The sequence below is a fragment of the Acanthopagrus latus genome, chromosome 18 (assembly GCF_904848185.1).
Source record: "Acanthopagrus latus isolate v.2019 chromosome 18, fAcaLat1.1, whole genome shotgun sequence".
Lineage (NCBI taxonomy): Eukaryota > Metazoa > Chordata > Actinopteri > Spariformes > Sparidae > Acanthopagrus > Acanthopagrus latus.
This window is the reverse complement of record NC_051056.1, coordinates 943280-967167: the sequence shown is the minus strand read 5'-3', so window position 1 is coordinate 967167 and position 23888 is coordinate 943280.

Below are 23888 nucleotides of genomic sequence, written 5' to 3'. Positions count from 1 at the left end.
TAGAAATGTTAAAAATGTTTAGCTTCCTTCATTAAACAGGAAGTGTGTCTGACCGCATATCAGTCTTTGGAACTGCCCCCAGACTGCGGATCACAGCTCAGCAACACTCACTGCCAACAGATCTTCTTATGTTTGTTCTCACGTGTTGAGGTGGTGTATCAACAAAGATGTCCACAAGTCCACATGTCCACTACAGTGGAGCAAGAAACAAACAAACAAGAAAAACACAAAGAGACACAAAACAACCACAAAGAGACACAACACAACCACAAAGAGTCACAACACGACCTAAAGGAACTAAATACAGTATTTAGCTTTTAGTATTGCATTTGTAGTATTGTGTTCGTAGTAGTTAGTTTTAGTATTGTGTTTGTAGTATTTAGTAGTAATATTGTGTTTGTAGTATTTAGTTGTAATACAGTGTTTGTAGTATTTAGTTGTAATACAGTGTTTGTAGTATTTAGTTGTAATACAGTGTTTGTAGTATTTAGTTGTAATATTGTGTTTGTAGTATTTAATTGTAATACTGTGTTTGTAGTATTTAGTGGTAGGATTAAGTTTGTAGTATTTAGTTGTAATATATGATAACACTTGTGTGTGTGTGTGTGTGTGTGTGTGTGTGTGTGTGTGTGTGTGTGTGTGTGTGTGTGTGTCTTCCTGTCTGTCCAGCAGCTGATAAGCAGGTTTCCTTTCTGTTGAACTCCACTCTTATTGTTGTGGAGATGACAGAAACACGCTGAAGTAAAAACATGAAACTAAACAAAAAGATAATAACAATAACAATAAAATTTGTCATGAAAGAAATGGACTGACAGACAAACTGAAGTCACTGAAATATTTCTCTCTGAAATAAAATAATACAAATAGTTCTTAGAATTTTTTCATTTTTTATTTTTTTTAAGAAACTTACATTTACTGAAGTACTGTACTCAAGTATGGTTTGTCTGAAGACAGTACAACAGTCTGCAGGGACATTTTACTGACACCACTACTTTGACAGTGAGTACTGTGTTTACTGATATGTTCAGTGCAGGATACAAAACATGTAATAATGAAGTGTGTAGGAACTGACGGTGGTTAACAGTATCAACGACTGCTACAATTAGAACAGTAGAACATCACTCAGGAAAACTGGCTAAGTAGATAAAAATTGTCCTTATATTCTGTTAAAAGGAAGAGAAAACCAGTCAAGTGCCGGAGCGTTGACTCCGAGACACTGAGACCATGTCCACATGTACCAAAACAATCTTTTTTCCCCCGTCTTGCTTGGCAACGTTTCATGAATAGTTGCATCCAAACAGATCAATTGGAAACGACTCAACACACTGTAGTTCATATTATAGGTGGTGCTTAAAATTTTACCAGAAAAGGAGAAGAGGTGACGGAGCATGCGCATAAAGCTTACACACTGTATACAAACAGACAGTAGAACTAGAAACTTTAGGTAAAGGAATTAACCCCAGTTCTCTGAAACATGAATGAGGTATCTCACTGTGGGACACACCCCCTGTGCTTGTCCCCAGAAGCTATTTTCCACTATGCCAGTCTTGACTGACAGACAGACATGACATACGCTCCCTGGAGGAGGGAGTTCCTCCTCCTTATAAAAGCCAGACGTAACGTCAACTGTTCAGTCAACTCTTCAACGCCCTGAACAGTGTCCACGAAGCAGCCACACCACAAGTGGAATAAGCGCAAAGCCCTGCAGGGGGTTGCAGCCGCTTGCTGTCATAGGCCAAGGCAAGAGCCTCCACAATCCAGTATGACAATGCTGTTTAGTAAGAGGTTTCCCCAAGTGTGACGTAGCACATGACACAAGCAGCTGCTCTGATTTCCTGAATCCAGCCGTCTTGTCAACATATGTGCATTATGCACGCACTGGGCAGAGTGCATTCAGGCATTTGTGCTCCTGCAAGGAGAAAGGAAGAGGATAGAACGCCGACAGCTCAATTGGGCGGCATGTCAGTGCTGGGTTAAAAACCTTGGGCACAAATGCAGGGTTGGGCTTCAGAAAGTCCCTCAACCTTCCCCCATTAAAAACTGGCGAAACTCTGACGAAAGTAGGAATGATCAGCTCTAATGGGGGAAAAGCGCACCGGAGGACACAAGGACAATCGTGCGCCAAGGCATCCAACCCCATCAGAGCGCTCTGGCCAGTAAGGGAGTAAAAACAGAGGGCACTGAGTACTTTCCTCTGATGCAAAGAGACCTACCTTCACTTTGCTGTATCGCTCCCAAATCTGGGCCACCAGCTCACTGTGGGGTTTCCGGTCCTTGTAGCAAGGGTTGCCCCTGGACAGCAAATGTGTCATGTGCAGATGATGTGAATGCAGCTCTCATTGTCTGTTGATATATGCCATTACCATGGTATTGTCTATCCTAACCAGAACATGCTGCCCTCTCAAAAAGGGCAGAAAATGTTTCAGCACCAGCTTCACAGCCTGGAGTTCCAGGTAGATTATATGAAACAATTGCATCTGTGAGCTCCATGTGCTATTTATTATCCTGCCCTCGCAAGTGGCTCCCCACGCCCTCTAGAGAGGCATCTTTAGTTGAAAAGTTTCGCACAAAGCCAGGATGCACGCAGTGGGGACTGAGACCTGGCACTGTCCGTGGTGCATTGGGTTTAGGTTAAGCATTAAAAAGGTCTCGTGCAAACAGCCATGCAGAATGACTGTCAAGACCGATGCCATTAGTCTCAGCAGTCTGAGACATATTCTGAACTTTAGCCTCCCTCTGCAAAGTGTCAGACAAGCCCAAATGGCTTCCACCCTCTCCGCAGACAGACGCGCTCTGAGTGTGACCAAGTCCAGAGACCAGCAGAAGAATGTTATGTTCTGAGTTGGGAGCTAAACACTCTTTTCCCTGTTCACCGTAAAACCCAGGGTGTCCAGATGCGACATGAGCAGTCTCGTGTGAGCCTGAATTCGGGAGACTGTGAGGCTAGAAGCCCCATCATCCCCTGTGGACTTAATGAAAGGCTGAACAGCAGCACCAGGTACTCATATGTTATGCCCTGGAAGGCAAATCAGAGATATATTCTGTGCGGGGGATAGATAGGGATGTGAAAGTTTGTGTCCTTCAGGTCTATGGATATGAACCAGTCGCCTGGGCGCACAAATTGTATCAGAGCTGTGTGCTTCAGCATTCTGAACTTTCTCATGTATTTGTTCAGAGCACACAGTTCTACCCCCTGCCTTTCTTTGGGACCAGAAAATACCTCCAATAGAAACTGCTCCGCCTCTCTTCCAGCAGCACTATTCGGATAGCTCCCTTGATCTGGAGAGAGCTGATTTCCCTCTGCAGAATACAAGCTTTTTTTCCTTGCACCCTCGATTGCAAAACCATGTTGAATCTGGGTGGGGTGGACGCGAACTAGAGCCTGTAACCTCTGGTTACAATTTCCGACACTCTCTCACTGTTCCACTGGGCTGGGAAGCAGGTTGTGCAGCCACGGCACCCAGCCTGTCTGCTGGAAAGCACATCCAGATATCTGCTGCACCACGAATGGGGTTATGTCTCCCCCCCATGGTGTTGTATGGGGCTGTACAGCCATGTTCTGTTTCATTTTTGTTTTTGTTTTCATTAACACATTAACATCCTTGGCTTTAAGCCTGGCTGCACACCAGAAAACATTTTTATAAACATTTCCAGGGGAAGGGACACTGGTGTGTGTTTGTGCACTGGTGTGTGCTTTTGTTCCACAGAGTTCCCTCCTCTTCATCTGGCTGTGAACTGCGAGTGCCGGCACGGCCTCTACATGCCTCTTGAGGGGCCCGGAACATGCACAGAACATCTTTCAGTGTGGGTGAGGGAGTCGTCTAGTCGATAACAACTTCCTGTACATTTTGCTCAAAACACAAAGTATTGCATATCTCCACATGAAACTCCAGTGACTACTTCCCCATGAGCCCCTGAGGTTCTGTGAGAAAATGATAAACTTACTTTTTCAAACTCCTCCTAGGCCATTTGACTGATTTGCAACAAACTTTGCAAGTAGCATTTGTGGACAAATCTTGTCAAAAGCTTTCATGTATGTCACACCTGGTGGCGTGGTCCATTTTGACATGTCACCATAAAACCATCAAGTCATTATAATGTCCACATACAATTTGCCATCTACTCCAAATTGCTCAAACATGTAGAGGATCTTGCCCTAAATACATCTGTGTTGCACACCGTGATGACAGCATGCCCCGATGTGAGTGGACTGCGAGGGCCCCTTTGTTGCTGCTTGCAGCTTTGATTTAATATTTGGCACTGTGCCAACACCATAACTGTTATGGAAATTAAACTGATAGGGGTGGTAAAGACTGGCCCCTGTAACTCACACACCAAAAATGCAGGTGGTGCTATTATCAACACAAAAGCATTTTTGACCCATAACTCCCACATAATATGTTGCACATTGTGAAACGTTATATTTCCGTGCTCTCTGAATTGAGCTGAATTTTGCGGTAACTTTCCCTTCGCAAAATCGTGTCAAATGGAAAAAAATACTTTTCCGAACTCCTCCTAGGTGATTTGAGCAATTTGCACCAAACTTTTCATGAAGCATCTGTGGACCCTCCTGACAAAAAGTTATCAAAAGAACTGTAATAGTCCATAAAACGCCAAAAATATAAAACAACAAATTCATGCACATTGTGTTCAAAACACACAGTCTTTCATATCTTGACCAAATACAGTCCAATAACCACAACACTTTTGTTAATTGTGTTCCATTGCCCAATGAGGGTTTGTGCAAAATTTGGTGCAAATTGGCGAATAGGCAGGTAAATTTAGGAGGATAATTTTAATTTCTTCAAATCCTCTTAAAAACTCATCAACTTTCAGCCTCTTCTTGTCCCTCATACTTTGAACTGGAGACACCTTTTCAACTTTTAAAGAGTCAGAAGACCTTGAACTATTGGGCATGTATTCAGCTTTTTAAAATCTTTTACGGCTTTCAAATCATTCCAGTTTTAGTTTCAAGGATTTTTAGCTCGTCCTCTGATTTTATAATGGATGTATATTGATAGAATGGATGGCATCATCACTAGAGTGGAGGGCAAAAAAAAATTTGAGAAAACATTTTCTTCAGCTTTATCTGGATCCCACATCTTTTACTTCAAATAGACAATATAAACATAGAAATGCAGGCTTTCGACTGATGGTCTTATTTCAGACATAGGATTCACAGTTTTGGCTGTAGATGCCCCAGAACAACAAGCCCTCCAGCAACTCCCCCATAAGAGGCAATGTTAATTTTGAGCCAAAATTTCAGGAGGAGAGCTGACAGTACCTCTTTTGTCTCTCGCTCTGGTGCCCTTATTTTTCACTCTACATAAATAAAAAGACATCACAGAGTTCAGCAGTGTCTCCTGTCACTTAATATATTAATATTTTTGTGATAACCATTACATTCTTTTCAAAAATCGCAGGAGTTTGGCAGGCGTTTTCCCATTGATTCTTATGGAGAAAATTTCAACTTTGGTTATACTACTGCTCCACCATAAGTACAGCCAGAAAAACCGTTTGGCTATCAAACTGTTCACCTTTTTAAGCTGTTTCAGCCCACTTACTTTTCAGCTTTTCTGCCTTTTCAGCTTTTTTAAATATTAATCTCAATGCCTTTTCAGCGTCTTCATACATTCAGCTTTTTGTTCAGCTGGAGAAACTGTTCGGCTTTCAAACTGTTCAGCTTTCTAAGCTCTTTCAACCCTTTTACTTTTCAGCTTCATTGCCTGAACATGCATACATTATTTCATCCCAGCGGGAGCAAGCCACCATAAATAGAACAACCTCCTAAATGCCAGGTGTTGCATGAGCAAGCCCCAACATCAGCATGCCACAATAGCAGCATGCCCCGAAAGTGCCATGCTCCGATGCATGTGGACTGTGAGGGCCTGTTCATTGATGCTTGCAGTTTTAAAGGTCCCATATTATGGTCATTTCTGTTGCTTGACATGGTTCCTTGATGTCTAAATGGAATATCAGTAACATGCTTTGGTTGAAAAAAGCTGAAGGATTGAGCACAGCAGGGTTCTTGAAACACCAGTTTCACATAACTGCTCCAGGTGGCTGGTTTCATTGCCTTTCCCTTTAAATGCTAATTAGCTGCTGCCTGCACCGCCCAAAGACGGTATTTGTACCATAGACATATATACATAGATGCCGCATCAACTGTGGAGGGGCATGCTTAAAGTGCTGCCATCTTGGAACAGGGCTAGCAAAGGCAGCAGTGCATCAACCTATGAAGGAAAGAGGTACTCCTCAATCTCAAAGTAGAATTATTTGCTGAATTTTTGACCGATTTCCAAACGTGTTGATTTGTTAAAAATGCCACACATATAGCTATGATACACGGTGCTTGGATATTTTAAAAATGCCGGTTTTAGGCTGAGCTGCATGTCGAAGTGTCCTTGAGCGAGATACTGAACCCCACATTGCTCATCAGTGTGGGCCCTGCGATGAGCTGGCAACTTGTCCAGGGAGTGCACGCTCTTCTCAAGGATCTGAGGGAGAAAAACCTCATAAATGAAGAGCTGAAAGACAGGCTTGAATGCTTCTCAGGTAAAATTGAAATACTAATAGGTTTATGCTTACTGAATTTCAGATATTCGGGTAGACCTCTTGGCAAAGAAGGGCCATGAGTACACCAGGGAGCAGAGGGAGTTTGCCCTTATGCTACACCTTCATGGTCCAAAGGCATATAGTTTCCTGAGAGAGTCTCAACATTTTCCTCTCCCACATCCCCATACATTGCAACAGTATTCTCCATGTTGCCTGATTGTTAAATGCACCGTGAGGGACCAAGCTGGACTAGTGTTTGGTATTTATTCATAATGTGCTCAAAAAATGTAAAAGTAAATTAAGTAAGGATACCATGTAGGTGCAGAAGGTTACCGACATTCAAGTTGGTTGTGTGGCTGCAGGTCTGGCCATCACATACATTAACCACTTTAGTCCTACAGACTATATTTGTGACAATGAAAATTACCAGTTTAAAAGCTCACATCACATACTGTGTTCTGATACATTTTGAGCTTTTGGATATGCTATTTTATGTTTATTTTTTTCTGAAGGGGTTGGGGTAGTCAAATTACTAGAGTTTATTTTTCAAAGGTGGCTGACTTCAGTGGATGCAAAGCCTGGCCCGAATAAGATGATGCTGGACATGCTGGGAAGAAGATGCAAAGAAGACCAGACAAAATATGGATTGGTGACATTTATTTTGGATGCCATGGCCATAAAAAAAACAATGCAGTACAATCCCCAGTCTCAAACAATGTCAGGGTTTGTGGATATGGGGGATGGATTAAATGAGATGGATGTTGCCTCTGAGGCTCTTGTGTTTATCGTGGTAGGCATACAAGGGCACTGGAAAAATCCAGTTGCTTACTATCTGACCAGTGGTCTCTCACCAGAAACACTGAAGGTCTTAGTTGTCCATGCATTGGAGGAACTTAATGCTTGTGGTCTCAGAGCGGTGTGCATGACAATGGATGGACATGCATCTAACATCAGTATGTGCAACAAACTCGGCTGTGACTTTGAGGCAAACCCTTGTGAAACCCCGAAGACCTCTTTTGCACAGCCAGTGACTGGTGAGAGAGTGGTCGTTGAAATTTACAAGGTTATATGTAACTATTTACATTTAAATGCAGGCAATGCCGGCTCAAGCCTCCTCAGCTTATTCCTGCCTGTTCCACATTCAGCAGTCTCCTCCTTGTTTTGACTCACAACACAAGAAAAACGACTACACTACACACTAAACACACTACACCAAACACTATATAACACACGAACTATACACTCCAAACATGCTATATGTCACAAATCTCTCAACTCTCAAAACTCACCATCTCTGTCGCTTTCTGCTGGTGTCACTCACACAACTTCCCGTTCTCTCCGCAAATGCAACACAACAGTTACACATTCACAAATTCTTAATTACAGGTGCACAAATCATATTTTACAAGTCACAGATTAAGAAACTGACAAACTCAAATTTTTGACACATGATTACTTTAAGTACACAGTAAAAGTACTTCATATTAGTTACACAAGTAGTCAAGGAAGTTCTAAGTCCAGCAGTATATGATTCTTGAGCTATTTTTTTCCTCACGTCGTCATTTACTTTGAAATCTGGATGCATGCTTTCGTGATACCTTCAGTTTATTACCGGGAATAGGTACTGTAAAAGTACCGTATGTTTCACGGGTCTGACTGTGAGACTGCAATCTGCCCCACAGTCACTACCAGCAGCTCTTCAGAGTGGTTTCAGTATGATTATCGTAAATGTTAGTAGATTTGCGCACTCAAAAACAATGTGCTGCATATTTGACCAAGCTAACGCGAACCACGGCTGGCTTGACGGGCTTGACACTAGCCAAAGCTAGCTTCTGTGAAGCTAAAGGAAGTCACTGTAATAACTGCAGGAGCTAAAGCATAGAAACCCAAATTGTCATGTTTGCTCGAAGTTTGCCAACTGACATGTCCACTTTTACAAAACGGTGCAAGCGAGACCCACTGCTGAACAATCATTAGTCTGCTAACGAGCAGGGGATGCTGTCTCTGCTGCTGCTCCCTCTCCTCTGATTGGCTATAGGACAAAAAGCCCCTCTCCTCTGATTGGTTGTGGGATCAGTCGATCACAGATCAGCAGCCGCCTTTTGAACCATAGACTGAATGTGCAGATAGTTTTGCACCATATATCTCAGTGGAGGCATGATTTATGATTTGTGGTTGAAGGAAGTGGAGGGGTGGGATTCGTTATTTGTAGTTGAAGGAAACAGAATCTGTGACTCGTGGGGAAGATTCGTGCATTTGCACTTATCGATTTGTGTTTGTGTTTTAAAAAATAAAACATTGAACATTGATTGCACAAGTTCACATTCAGATTTGCAGAAACTCAAATTTGTCCACAACTTCACATTGTCTGTTACAGGTGCACAAATATGTTTTGCACCAAATATAGTACAACAGTTGGAGCAAAAATGTGAGTGTGTCAGTTTTTTAATCTGTGTCTTGTAAAATAGGATTTGTGCACCTGTAATTAAGAATTTGTTAATGCGTAATTAGGGCCTGAGCAGGTCACAGACCTGCAAGGTCCCTATTGTGGACCTGCTTGGGCCCTATTGTAATTGAAAGACAAAGAATCATTCTTCTGTGGTTTAACTTCTGTTTTGGAAGCCTGGACATACCCCAAAACTCACCAAATTTGGAATGTACTGACAATTTCATGTCATTGGGCGTGGGCGTGACCTGCAGGCTCTGTAGCGTCCCCTGTTGTTCTTGCCTGCCTTCCACGTGCGCATACATGCACGAAATTCGTTACGCAGATTCGTCATGCGCAGACGCACAAAAAGTCTGGGGGACCGATACCGTCACTCCAACAGGAAGTCAGCCATATTGATGTGCGGCAGCAAATTTGACAAATTCATGCCTACTTTGAAAACTATCTTGTCCTAGAGCTTAAACACCACAGTCTTCACATTAACTCAATTATCATCTTCATGCCTTGAAGAACAAAAGTTATGGAAATCTTTCAGCTACGTCATACTCTAGTGGGCGAGACTGTGGAAACCATTTTTTTCCATCGCCATCAAGCATCAATGCTTTCTATCTTCAACATACAGTTTCCTATCCACACCAAACTGCTCATAAGTGTGAAGGCTGTCTCCATGAACACATCTCAGCATCAAGACTATGTCGGCCATTTTGATTTTGGCCGCCATTTTGAAATATTGCCGTACATCATACTTTCACATCTTCCTCCTACAGATTGGACACCACCGACTTCACAGTCACTCAATATACTCCTCAGACTATGCCAATGACACGCCAGGAAAATCTTTATCCTACGCCATACCTGCTGGCCGTGGTGGTACCCGCCACAAAAAACCTTCGTCATGAAGCATCAAGTCCTCATAACTTCTTCATATGATTTCCTATCTCAGCCAAATCTCTCAGGAAGGTAGAGGGAGTCGCCCTGAATAGATCTGTGATGTCATTGGGCATGGTCGTGACCTGCAGGCTCTGTAGCGCCCCCTATTGTGATGCCCCACCTCCTAGAAGCCCATAGAAGGATGAAATTTGGCTCGCACATTCATCATGACTGGATGCACAAAAAGCCCATGGACCCATACTCTCAGTCCAACAGGAAGTCAGCCATATTGATTTGTGGCGGTGTTTGACAAATTCATGCCTACTTTGAAAACTATCTTGTCCTAGAGCTTAAACACCACAGTCTTCACATTCACTCAGCATCATCTTTATGCCTTGAAGAGCAAAAGTAATGGAAATCTTTCAGCTGTGTTATACCTGGTGGGTGTGACTTCCGACGCCATTTTTTAACTTCCACAGGCCCCATCTCCACCAAATTACTCATACATGTAGATGGTCTCGCCCTGAATACATCTACACATCCACACAAAGTCGGCCATTTTCAATTTGGCGGCCATCTTGAAATATTGCTGTACATCATACTTTCACGTCTTCCTCCTACAGATTAAACACCACAGACTTCACAGTCCGTCAGTATACTCCTTGGACCATGCCAATGACACGCTAGGAAAATTTTTATCCTACGTCATACCTATTGGCCGTGGCGGTGCCCGCCATTAAAATCCTTTGCCATGGAGCATCAAGTCCTCATAACTTCTCGGACAAATCTCTCAGGAATATAGCGGGAGTTGCCCTGAATAGATCTGTGCATCAAAAGCCTGTCATATCCATAGCGCCACCCACTGGACACAGGAAGCCAGACAAATATCATCTGATTGACATGACGTTTACTGCTTGTTTTCTCCCCAGCATCACATGAAAGTAACAGATGAGCGCACGATTCGACGGCGCCGCAGCCTGACATAACTGCTAGCCGCGGTGGTGCCGTCCATTTAAATCCTTCACCATAAAGCATCAAGTCCTCGTAACTTCACCATTCAATGTCCGATCAGCACCAAATCTCTCAGGAATATAGAGGGAGGCACCCTGCATATATCTGTGCATCAAAACTGTGTCATATCCATAGCGCCACCCACTGGACACAGGAAGTCAGACAAATGGCGTCCGATTGTCATGAAGTTTACTGCTTGTTTTCTCCCCAGTGTGACATGCAAGTAGCAGGTGAGTGCGCAGTGCGACGGCGCCGCAGCTCGACGTGTGTGTCCTGTGAGGGCCCGTTCATCGCTGCTTGCAGCTTTAATTGTTGTGTTGTATTTGTGGAGAGAAAAAAATCTACAAGTACAAAACTCATAGAGTATGTGACCACACATTTACTGATACACAAACACAATCACTGTACACAACTACAAATTCCTCTGTTACAGGTGCTCAAATTTGTTTTGCACCAAATATACTACAACAATTGGAGCAAAAGTTTGAGTGTGCCAGTTTCTTAATCTGTGACTTGTAAAATAGGATTTGTGCACCTGTAATTAAGAATTTGGGAATGTGCAATTGTTGTGTTGTATTTGTGGAGAGAAACAAATCTACAAGTACACAACTCATCAGAATCAGAATCAGAAATCCTTTAATGTCCCACAGGCGGGGACATTTTTTTGTCACAGCAGTGACAGAATATTACAAAAACAGAAACATATTACAAAAATAGAAACAATAGCAAAAATAAGCAATAAAATTAAAAAGGGAACAAATAGACATATATACATATTTACATGATATAGTGCAAAATTAACAGCAGTTTTTTTTTTTTAAAAAACGTAGATTTTAAATACAGATAATAAATATGGAACCAATATGGGCGTTAAGGAAATTGACCAGAAAAACAGAGGTGACCTTGTGCTGACATACTGCACCGTGCAGCATAGAGTATGTGACCACACATTTACTGATACACATACACAATCACTGTACACAACTAGAAACTGCACTTTTACAGGTGCTCAAACCTTTTGCACCAATAATACCTTCATATACAAACGCTGCTATGAAGTCGGACACTCTCTCTTACCTTAGACGTGAGGAGACTTGGCTGAGCTTGCGATGTTTGCCTTCCTCGTCTGGGAAGAAGTGGAGGAAATTGAAATTCCATTAATGTTTGAGGAAAATCAACAACGACTGGGAACTTTGCTGGCCTTTTTCTCATATTAATCTCCTTCGAAAATTATTCAGCCTGAGATGTTCAAAATAGTTGTCAACCAAAACATATAGGATGAGGGAATAGAGCAGCGGAACTGCTGCCGTGTTGCATGCAGATGACTGGGGACCAGGACCCATGTCAAGCCTGTCTTTTGCAGAGGATGTACTCATGTGATTAGTTTATATATGTATTAGGGGTGGAACGGTTCATCAAAAAATCCGTCCCGTTAAGTACGCTTGTCACGGTTCGGGGCGCGTGTGTACCGCTCGGTATAGGCACGCGCAACTTCTTTTTCTCATTTAGTAAGGAGGCGAAGCGTGTACACTCCGGAGCAACAGGTGGCGGTACAGAGTTGGATGCCAACCGCCAGTAAACAAGAAGAAGACGGGAAGCAGCGTAGCGGATAGTAATAGAGTATCTTTGGGTCAGCCGTGAAGACGTTTGTGGGCATGGCGAGTGGAAAAGAGTCGGAGCAAGAAGATGCGCCAGCAGCGCTATATAGGTCTGCTGTATGGGACCACTTTGCATTTATAGTGATCTACGAATCTACGATGACGGCGGTATGAAAGTTGTTGACAAAAGTGCGACAGTGTGCCAGCATTGTGCCACACGTGTTGTTTATGCCAACAGTAACGCGACTAACATGTCAGCTCATCTGTGAAGACATCATTCCAGTGAGACAACTGGTGTTTCGGATTAACGCGGGGCTATGTTAACTGGCGACCGTCAACCGAATGCGTCTGTGGTCACCGTAGCTACAACAGATGTTGAAAACGGGAAGAGAAGACGTAGCTGTCCTCAGATCTGCCTCTATGTTCAGGTTTTCTCTGGTCAAAACACACCTGATACGTGTTCGGGCTGCTGTTTGATTAAACGTGTCTGACCCTCAGTCGCTGTATCAAAGTTGCTGTTTGTTACGGAGGACGTTGTAAACAGGAAAATGGAGAGTTGCTCTTCCTGTGAATGTGTCTATCTTTAATAAACCTTTATTAAAAACATGTACTCGTGACTTCTCCCTGTAAACATGCATCACACAAGGGAACTATAAACCTTGTAAATAAAATAAAAGTAAAAAAAAAAAAAAGAAGAAGAAGAATTACGGGACTTGAACTCACATTCACTGAGGGACAAAAACACAATCGTGGCAGCCAAACCACTGTGCCAATCATACATTGCGGTATGACCTATTTCTCTCTTCATAGCGGACACACAGACACCTCTGGGTCGCAGAAGAAGGCCAGATCAACTTGTGACCGCGGTGTCTGTTCACGGTGTCTGTACGGTGATGATTTATAACACAAATAAGCATTACCTTTATGAAATGCACTTACTCGTCTTTACTGTCTATTTGAGTAAATATTCCTCACACAGAAGAACAATGGAACCCTTTTAAACGAAACAAAAAAATAAATAAAACATGGGACTCGAAGTGAGGGAAAAAAGTATGACAACCAACCCACTACACCAGACTAACTACAATTTTACTTACAGCATAACCTTTTAGCATAAGCACAGACACCTTTTGGACACATAAGGTGGCAGGACAGCTTGTGACCACAGTGTCTATGCACCAAAAACATGATTAATGTATGTTCGTATCAGTAAGATTATGTTATAGGCCACTTTAACTGTGTAGGAATAACACTTGCTGCCCAAAAGATGCAACAACTGGACAATACAAAACGTTATGAAAATTGTCCTCCTCTTTATCTGCTCAAAATATAGACAGTTATTTTCCATCATTCAAGCATTCTATTTCATTTTACTTCATTATAGAAGGTTTTTACCAAGAAAGACCTTATTCTTTTGTAGAATCTTATTTGTGTTATAAATCATCACCGTACAGACATGGTGAACAGACACTGCAGTCACAAGTTGATCTGGCCTTCTTCTGCAACCCAGAGGTGTCTGTGTGTCCGCTGTGAAGAGAGAAATAGGTCATACCGAGAGTCACCTTCGTGATTTGATTGGCAGCGTGGTTTGGCTGCCGCGATTGTGTTTTTGTTTTGTTTGTCCCGTAATTGTTTTTTGTTTTTTTTACTTTTGTTTTATTTACAAGGGTTATAGTTCCCCTGTGTGATGCAAGTCACGAGTACGTGTTTTTAAAAAAGGTTTATTAGAGACAGAAACATTCACAGGAAGAGCAACTCTCCATTTTCCTGTTTACAACGTCCTCCGTAACAACCAGCAACTTTGATACAGCGACTGAGGGTTAATCAAACAGCAGCCTGAACACGTATCAGGTGTGTTTTGACCAGAGAAAACCTGAACAAAGAGGCAGATCTGAGGACAGCTACGTCCTCTCTTCCCGTTTTCAACATCTGTTGTAGCTACGGTGACCACAGACGCATTCGGCTGACGGTCGCCAGTTAACATAGCCCCGCGTTAATCCGAAACACCTGTTACACAGCCGACTCGTAGCTCTTCTTCTTGTTTATCGATGGTTGGCATCCAGCTCTGTACCACCACCTGCTGTTCTGGAGTGTACACGCTTTGCCTTGTTAGTAAATGAGAAAGAAATGTTGCGCAAGCCTATGAACCGAGCGGTACACACGTGCGCCGAACTGTGACAAGCGTACTGAACAGGACAGATTGTTTTGGTGAACCTTTCCACCACTAATAAACATGTCGGTTGAACAGATACGTCAAGTGCATCAGCAGCAGCTGTCTGTCAGCCCCCTATAAAATAAAAATAGATATATAATCCACATTTATTTCAGAAGGATTTTCATGTATTAAAAACAATAATAACAACAACAAAATGTGTGTATATATATATATATATATATATATATCTGTAGTGGTATCTGTGTCAGCCTCAAGTTCGGGTCCTCTACAAGAGGCCTGGGAGTTTGAGGGTTCTGCGCAGTATCTTGGCTGTTCCTAGGATTGCGCTCTTCTGGACTGAGGCTTCAGACGTTGTTCCTGGGATCTGTTGGAGCCACTCTCCAAGTTTGGGGTTACTGCCCGAGTGCCCCCACTACCACAGCGACCACGCTAGCCTTTACCTTCCACATCCATTCCAGCTGCTCTTTCAACCCTTGGTACTTCTCAAGTTTCTCGTGTTCCTTCTTCCTGATGTTGGTGTCAGCTGGGATCGCCACATCTATCACCACCACCCTCTTCTGCTCTTTGTCCACCACCACTATGTCCGGTTGGTTAGCCAGGAGCTGTTTGTCAGTCTGGAAGCTGAAGTCCAACAGAACCTTGGCCCTGTTGTTCTCAGCCACCTTCTGTGGTATGGCCCATTGGGATTTTGGTACTTCTATTCCATACTGGTTGCAGATGTTCCTGTATACTATCCCAGCCACTTGCCTCTCCATGTACGCTGATCCAGCTAGCATCTTACATCCTGCTACTATGTGCTGGACTGTCTCAGGGGCTTCTTTGCACAGTCTGCATCTCGGGTCTGATCTACTCTGGTAGAGCCTGGCCTCTATGGCTCTTGTGCTTATGGCCTGTTCTTGTGCTGCCATGATTAGTGCCTCTGTGCTGTCTGCCACTCCTGCATTTTCCAGCCACTGGTAGGATTTCTTGATATCAGCCACTTCTTCTATCTGACGGTGGTACATGCCATGTAGGGGCTTGTCCCTCCAGGTTGTCTGCTCCTCCTCCTCTGCACTCTCATCAGGGTTCTGCTGCCTGAGACACTCACTTAGCAGTTCATCCTTCAGTGCCATTGTTTCAATGTATTCTCGAATTTTCGATGTCTCATCCTGGACCGTGGCCTTGACGCTCACTAGCCCTCGGCCTCCCTCTTTCCGCTTAGTGTATAGCCTCAGGGTGCTGGACTTGGGGTGGAGCCCTCCGTGCATGGTGAGGGGCTTTCAAGTCTTTATCTATAGCTTCTATCTCCTCCTTTGGCCAGCTTATGATACCAGCAGGTTATCTGATGACTGGTAGTGTGTACATGTTGATGGCTCGGACCTTGTTCTTACCATTCAGCTGACTTTTCAGGACCTGCCTTACTCTCTGGAGGTATTTGACTGTGGTTGACTTCCTTGTGGCCTCTTCATGATTTCCATTAGCCTGTGGGATGCCAAGGTACTTGTGGCTGTCTTGGATATCACCTATGTTGCCCTCTGGTAGGTCAATCCCCTCAGTCCTGATCATCTTGCCTCTCTTTGAGACCATTCGGCCACACTTGTCCAATCCGAATTTCATACCTATGTCATCGCTGTAGATCCTGGTGGTGTGGATCAGTGAGTCTATTTCTCACTTACTCCTGGCATACAGCTTGATGTCATCCATGTAGAGCAGGTGGCTGATTGTTGCCCCATTACGGAATCGGTACCCGTAGCCAGTATTCGTGATGATCTGACTAAGGAGGTTCAGGCCTATGCAGAACAGCAGTGATGATAGTGCATCTCCTTGGTATATGCCACACTTGATGTTGACTTGGGCAATCGGCTTTGAATAGGCCTCTAGGGTTGTCTTCCACATTTTCATCAAGTTCTGGATGAAGGCCCTTAGGCTCCTGTTGATCTTATACAGTTCCAGACATTCCAGTATCCATGTGTGCGGCATTGAGTCGTAGGCTTTCTTGTAGTCAATCCAGGCAGTGCACAGCTTGGTCTGTCTCTTCTTACAGTCTCGGGCGACTGTTCTATCAACCAGTAGCTGGTAGCTGGTGGCTCCTCTGGTGTTACTGCCAATTCCTTTCTGTGCCTCGCTCATGTATTGAGCCACATGCTTACTCATTTTTGTAGTAGTTGGATGGAATGGGTCCCTTCTGGGGGTCCTTCATGATTAGGACTGTCCTGCCCTGGGTAAGCCACTCTGGGTGGGTCCCATCCCTCAGCAACTGGTTCATCTGTGCTGCTAGGCATTCATGGAGTGCAGTTAGCTTCTTCAGCCAGTATGTATGGATCATATCGGGGCCTGGTGCTGTCCAGCTCTTCATCTTTGACACTCTTTCTCGGATGTCTGCCATTGAGATGGTTATTGGTTCTTGTTCTGGGATGTTGCTGTGGTCAGCCCTTAGGTCCACTAACCATTGGGCATCAGTTTTGCGTGATGCCTCTCTTTCCCATATGTCTTTCCAGTATTTTTCCACTTCAGCTCTTGGTGGGTCTGACCGGTTGTTGTTGTTTCCCTGCCACTGAGAGTACACCTTGGCTGGTTCAGTGGAGAACAGCATGTTTATTCTCCTGGCCTCTCCCTCCTTGGTGTATCTCTTCAACCAGGTGGCCAGAGCTGATGGTTGTTGTTTTTCAGTTCCGAGTGCTTCTGGTATGGAGAGTGAGTTGTACTTCCTGTTGTTGTTGTATTTTATCAATCTCTAGTTGTGAGAGTAGATTTCGATTACGGATGTTGGAACATTGGGCTAACAGCTGTTTCTTTGTTAGCCTTGATTGTGGGTTTCGAAGTATCCAATGGTCCCACATTCGCTGCTTGTATCCCGTCTCTCTGGGATTGCTTGTATAGTAGCATTCCAGCAACAACGTATATTCTGCCCTCATCCATCTGTGTTTTGTTCCAGTAGCCCATTTCTCATCAATTTGCCCTGGGTCCCTAGCAACTGACGCAGACCTTGTTGACCCAGGCGACGTTGGAGCCGGTATGACGATCATTTCTGTGTTCACTCATCCCGAGGTAGGCCGGTGTATCATGAGTGGTCTTGCCTAAGGACCCTTACTGGATGATGTTTTCGTCCCGACCAGGATTTGAACCCCAGTCTCCCACATTCAAGTCAAGTATATATATGTGTGTGTGTGTGTGTATATATATATATGTGTGTATATATGTATGTGTGTGTATATATATATATATATATATATATATATATATATATATATATATATATATATATTCTGATGCTATACCGAGCATCAGAATGGGGGAAGAAATTTGATTTAAGTGACTTTGAATGTGGCATGGTAGTTGGTGCCAGACGGGCTGGTCTGAGTATTTCAGGAACTGCTGATCTCCTGGGATTTTCACGCACAACCATCTCTAGGGTTTACAGAGAATGGTCCGAAAAAGAGAAAATATCCAGTGAGCAGCAGTTCTGTGGGCGAAAATGCCTTGTTGATGCCAGAGGTCAGAGGAGAATGGCCAGACTGGTTCGAGCTGATAGAAAGGCAACAGTAACTCAAATAACCACTCGTTACAACCAAGGTATGCAGAAGAGCATCTCTGAACGCACAACACGTCGAACCTTGAGGCAGATGGGCTACAGCAGCAGAAGACCACACCAGGTGCCACTCCTGTCAGCTAAGAACAGGAAACTGAGGCTACAATTCGCACAGGCTCACCAAAATTGGACAATAGAAGATTGGAAAAACGTTGCCTGGTCTGATGAGTCTCGATTTCTGCTGCGACATTCGGATGGTAGGGCCAGAATTTGGCGTCAACAACATGAAAGCATGGATCCATCCTGCCTTGTATCAGGCTGGTGGTGGTGGTGTAATGGTGTGGGGGATATTTTCTTGGCACTCTTTGGGCCCCTTAGTACCAATTGAGCATCACTGCAACACCACAGCCTACCTGAGTATTGTTGCTGACCATGTCCATCCCTTTATGACCACAGTGTACCCATCTTCTGATGGCTACTTCCAGCAGGATAATGCGCCATGTCATAAAGCTCGAATCATCTCAGACTGGTTTCTTGAACATGACAATGAGTTCACTGTACTCAAATGGCCTCCACAGTCACCAGATCTCAATCCAATAGAGCACCTTTGGGATGTGGTGGAACGGGAGATTCGCATCATGGATGTGCAGCCGACAAATCTGCAGCAATTGCGTAATGCTATCATGTCAATATGGACCAAACTCTCTGAGGAATGTTTCCAGTACCTTGTTGAATCTATGCCATGAAGGATTAAGGCAGTTCTGAAGGCAAAAGGGGGTCCAACCCGGTACTAGCAAGGTGTGCCTAATAAAGTGGCCGGTGAGTGTAATATATATATATATGTGTGTGTGTATATATACATATATATATACATATATATATATATATATATATATATATATATATATATATATATATATATATATATATACACACACACATATATATACATGTGTATATATATATATATATAGTGCTTTTCAACACAAATTGTCTGTGCGTGTGTGTCTGTCTGCATGTGTATGTCTGTGTCTATCTGTCTGTCTGCATGTGTCTGTGTGTGTGTGTGTGTGTGTGTGTGTGTGTGTGTGTGTGTGTGTGTGTGTGTGTCTCTGTCTGTCACTCTCTCTGTTGGCCCAGCTGATCTCGGTTGCCATGGGGATGGTTGTCGAACGCCCCTAGCAACAGTGACTGAAACAGCTGATTTCTGAGTGGTTTCAGCCTCACATGTAGGAAGTCAAACTACTGCTATTTAGTCAAAATGAAACATGATATCGGCAACATTTCTTCACCATCAACATCAGAGAACATTACAGACATTGCTTTTGGTTCCTCACTGTTTCCTGAATATATCCGTACATATGTAAGTGTGTAAATGAGAGGCATTAACTTATAGCACTTTGTAGAAGCAGCTTTATAAAGTTCCCTCCATTTACTTGTATTAATTCATGGGGCGGAGCTGCCTCCTCCAATATGGCGGTGATGTCGGCATATCGCAGAAGCGGGCTAACCCGCTCAGTGAGGTGTCTATGTATATATATGTCTATGGGTGGAACCGTACACGTTCGAGCCGGAGTCCGATCCAGAACTACAAGATGCTCCAGAAGAAAGTCAGCGGCCAAGAATGAACATGGATGTTTCTCAGAGGCTAGTAGTTAAGTTTGTTACCTCGACTTTACTTATATGTTACTGCGTAGACTAACAAAAGTTTTACAGGCTTACTGGCCGTCTGCCCCATGATGTTACAGATAACAACCCCCTTCTCCTGTCTTGAGTGTTTATATACATAATGTTAATAAGAAGAAAATAAATATTTGAAGTGGAACAGTTGAACTTTATTAACTTCAATATTAAAATAATAACAAAGAAAGTATCTAGTTGCCATGGAGTTGACTTTATATTGAATTGTGTAGGGTTTGTACGGTCATGAAAAACCTGGAAAAGATCTCTAAATTAAAATGCATTTTCTACTTCATTTGGAGCAAGAGAAAGCCCAGGCTAAAAGTAGCAAAATTACAACTTCCTAGTTCAAAGGGTAGCTTAGATCTTCCCAACATCAGATGGTACCAGCTCGCATCCCATTTAAGATTTATAGCAGAATGGGTCAAGGAGGACCCTACTTCTGACTTGCTGAGTCTAGAAAAGTCACAGACCTCAGGGTCCTTGTCAGGCCTTTTGATCTTCAAGGACATAGTCAGCCAGGAGCCACTGTAAAAACAACCCCATAATCTCTAATACATTAAAAGCATGGTTTATTACACAAAAACTTGAAGGGAGGTCTGGACTAACATCTCCATTGGTTCCAATTCAGGGCAATCCTAACTTCCTACCAGGCATGGTGGATGGTGGGTATAACACTAGGACATCTTGAGGGATAAAGAGGATGTGTGATTTATTTCAGGGTGCATCCACGCTATCATTTGCACAACTTCAAGAAAAGTATAATCTCCCCAGGTATCACTTTTTCAAATACCTGCAGATTCGGGGCTTCATAAACAGGGGAACTACTCTTAATACTGATGCAGTACATCGGCAGTTGAGCAATTACTCCTCCTTGGTCAAGCTAAGATCTCCATTATTCGATTTTACAATGTCTTAAGCCAGACTGATGTGATATTGATGAGGATAAATGGACTAAGATATGGGCTCAAACAAAGAAAATATCAGTGTGTAACCATGCCAGATTGCTGCAATTTAAGATTGTGCACCGTTTACAAATCTCTCCTAACAAAAGGCATAAAATGAACTCTCAACTCTCACCTGCACATTTAAAATGTAAAATCTCAGTGGCCACCTCTACTAATTGTATTTTGTCTTGTCCTAAAATTCAAGCATACTGGATGGATGTTTTGCAAGATCTGGAAAATATATTTGGTGTTGTGTGACACATGGACCCTCTTTCCTTAATCCTGGGTTACCCCAGTCAAGATACTATTGTGGATTGTAACTCGACTGTTTAGCATCCTCCAATATGCGGCAAGGAAGAACATCGTTTTGTCCTGGATAAGTGACAAACCTCCCACTAAATCAAACTGGCACAAGATAGTTATGGAATGTTTCCCCTTGAGTCCCTGACATGCCTGAGTCTGCTTCACTCTTCAGTGGTACAATTTATGAACATGTGGACTTCATATCTTAAATTCTCCGGCTCTACAGTGGCTTCGATGCTTTCGAGTGTTGTCCTTGGCTAGCCTTTGGCTCTTTCCCATGTTTTGCTTATAAAACTGAGCAACCCTTGAAAATGTCAGAACTACAATCTGGGGTGTATGTATGTATATATGTATGTATAGATATTTATTATTATTATTATTATTATTATTATTATTATTATTATTATTTCTTTTCTTCTTTTCTTTGATTTTTTAACGTATTTATTTGTTTTATTTGTTTATTTGTGTTACTCTCTTTGAGTATCTTACTGTCCTTTTTTCTTTTCTTTTTTTTTTTTTACAGGGAGGGGTGGTAAGATGGACTATTTCCTATTCATTGTACTGGTTGGGTGCGTGTGAAATGTAAATGTGTATAGACTATCAAGACCAATGTTGTACTGAGCCTTGTTGTTGTTTTTGTATGTTAACATGTACAAGGCTCAATAAACATATTTAAGGGGGGGGGAGCATTTTCTATGTCCTTGAAAAGATAATGAAAAATAACATTTCCTGTGAAGTCATGGAAATATTGCGTGGATAATATTTAGGATGTGTAAAACATAAATAAAATGATGTAATGTGCGATTAGAACGGGCACGGCATGATTTTTGTAGGTGTAATATCAGGGGCGAATGGCGAATTTAAGTTGCACACAGTGAAAGCACTACACGCTATGTTGACTTGAAATCGATTATTATTGTCATCACTGCTATTTGTATAATTTTTACAAGCTACCGTTTCAGTTGAGTGACTGAGATCCCCGTCATCCTGTTCAGAGGCTGATATAGGCGTCTTATCGAACCGGAGTGAAGTTAATTTCAGGTTGGATATTCGACAGATACTCGGGTCCAGCCACGACTTCACTGAGGTTCTCCCAGAGTTAGCAGCAGGAGGACGGTTCACAGAGCCTCGTGGTGAATCATTGGAGACTGATTTAGGGACCGTCATTAAGTTACTTAGCATAAATATATTAATACAAAATAATTGTTTTTTTTCCCAGTATCTTCCATGGCATGTGATCCAGTGTCTCCAATAGCAGATTTTATTAGTAAACTGGACGAATGAGACACAGCTCTTTTTATTGTATTTTAGTACTTCCTCTATTTTATATGAATATTAATATGCAGAAATTATGTTTTTTTGTTTTTTGTTTTTTGTTTTTCCTAAATAGCCTCCATGTCATGTGCCCCACTGACTCTTCTGATTAGAGTTCTCAACAGGCCTGAAAATTACAATCCGACCCGACCCGGCCCGCAGGTTTTTAAGCCCGAATCCGACGCAGCCCTACACACCAGCATGAACTGTCTGCCTGAACCCGACCGAACCTGACCCCCGGCACGCCTGCATTGTTTTCCTCTTACACCTGTTATCATATGCAGCGGCGTCAGGTCTGCGTCTGCCCCTCTCCATGAAGCAGGCAGCCAGACATAGTCTTCACCACGCGTGAACAGCGATGATTCACCACAAACAATATATAATTTACAACCTGCAAGAAATGTGTTTTATAAAAAAGGAAGCCTGAGGCCCGACCCGACCCGGCTCATTTGCATATTCTTTCGGGCCGACCCGTTGAGAACTCTACTTCTGATCAGCATATTTTCAAGCAGCAATGTCAGCTTCTACACTATTTTGTCTCGTGTCTTAAACTCTGTTTCTGAAACTCTGAAAATGATTTTATTTATTTATTTATTTTTTCAAAAATCTCAACAGTAGTCACCATTTAAAGGGTTATTTTTCAAAATGTTCTTCCAGGGCGGTAGCCCCTGGACCCCTGTAGTGTTGCCAGGTTACAGAGTCAGAGCACCGCTGCTACAAAAAATTTCGGGGAAACACTAAGTTCTAAGAATTTTGGACGTGTGGGGTGTACTACTTATTTCTTAAGGGGGGTTCACACATAAGGATTTTATAAATCTTAAGAGATTTTTTTAATCTGTAAAGCCCCCACACATGAAGATTAAAAAATCAGCTTTGACTGTACTCTGTGTGTTGTGCTCCGATATTCTCAGCACAGGACACCACACACAAAGATGATCTGTCTCATGGCCTATCTAGAATCTCGTCCTCCGAGCCAGAAATATCGCGTTGTGAAACGTGATCTACAGTAACCAATTGCAACAACCCAGCGTCACCAGGCTCTTCATAAACAGAAAAGAGCATAGACTGTATGTTAAAAAAAAAAAAAAGAGAGTAAATAAACATTTTACCACATGGAAAACATAGAAGAGGGAATGTGAGCTTTTCTGACCACACACAATACTTGCATTAACCACCATTATGACGGTTAATGGTAGCGCATAACAGTTAATGTTAGCATCAATGCTAAACCCATTAAGAATATTAAAATGGCTAATTCAAACCCATAGGAAAAGTTAGATCTTGCCTCTGTTTTTATTTATGTCCGCTTCCGTGTTCCTCAGTCAGCTGGTTGGCTAATTTGTGTTTCACGTCATATTTCACGGAGTAGTGACTCAGGAGTCATCGACTTTCCCCACACACGAAGATATTTTGTTATAAATATTGAACACGTTTAACATTTATGATTGTCAATTGCGACCCCTTTCCGAGCAAATTATCG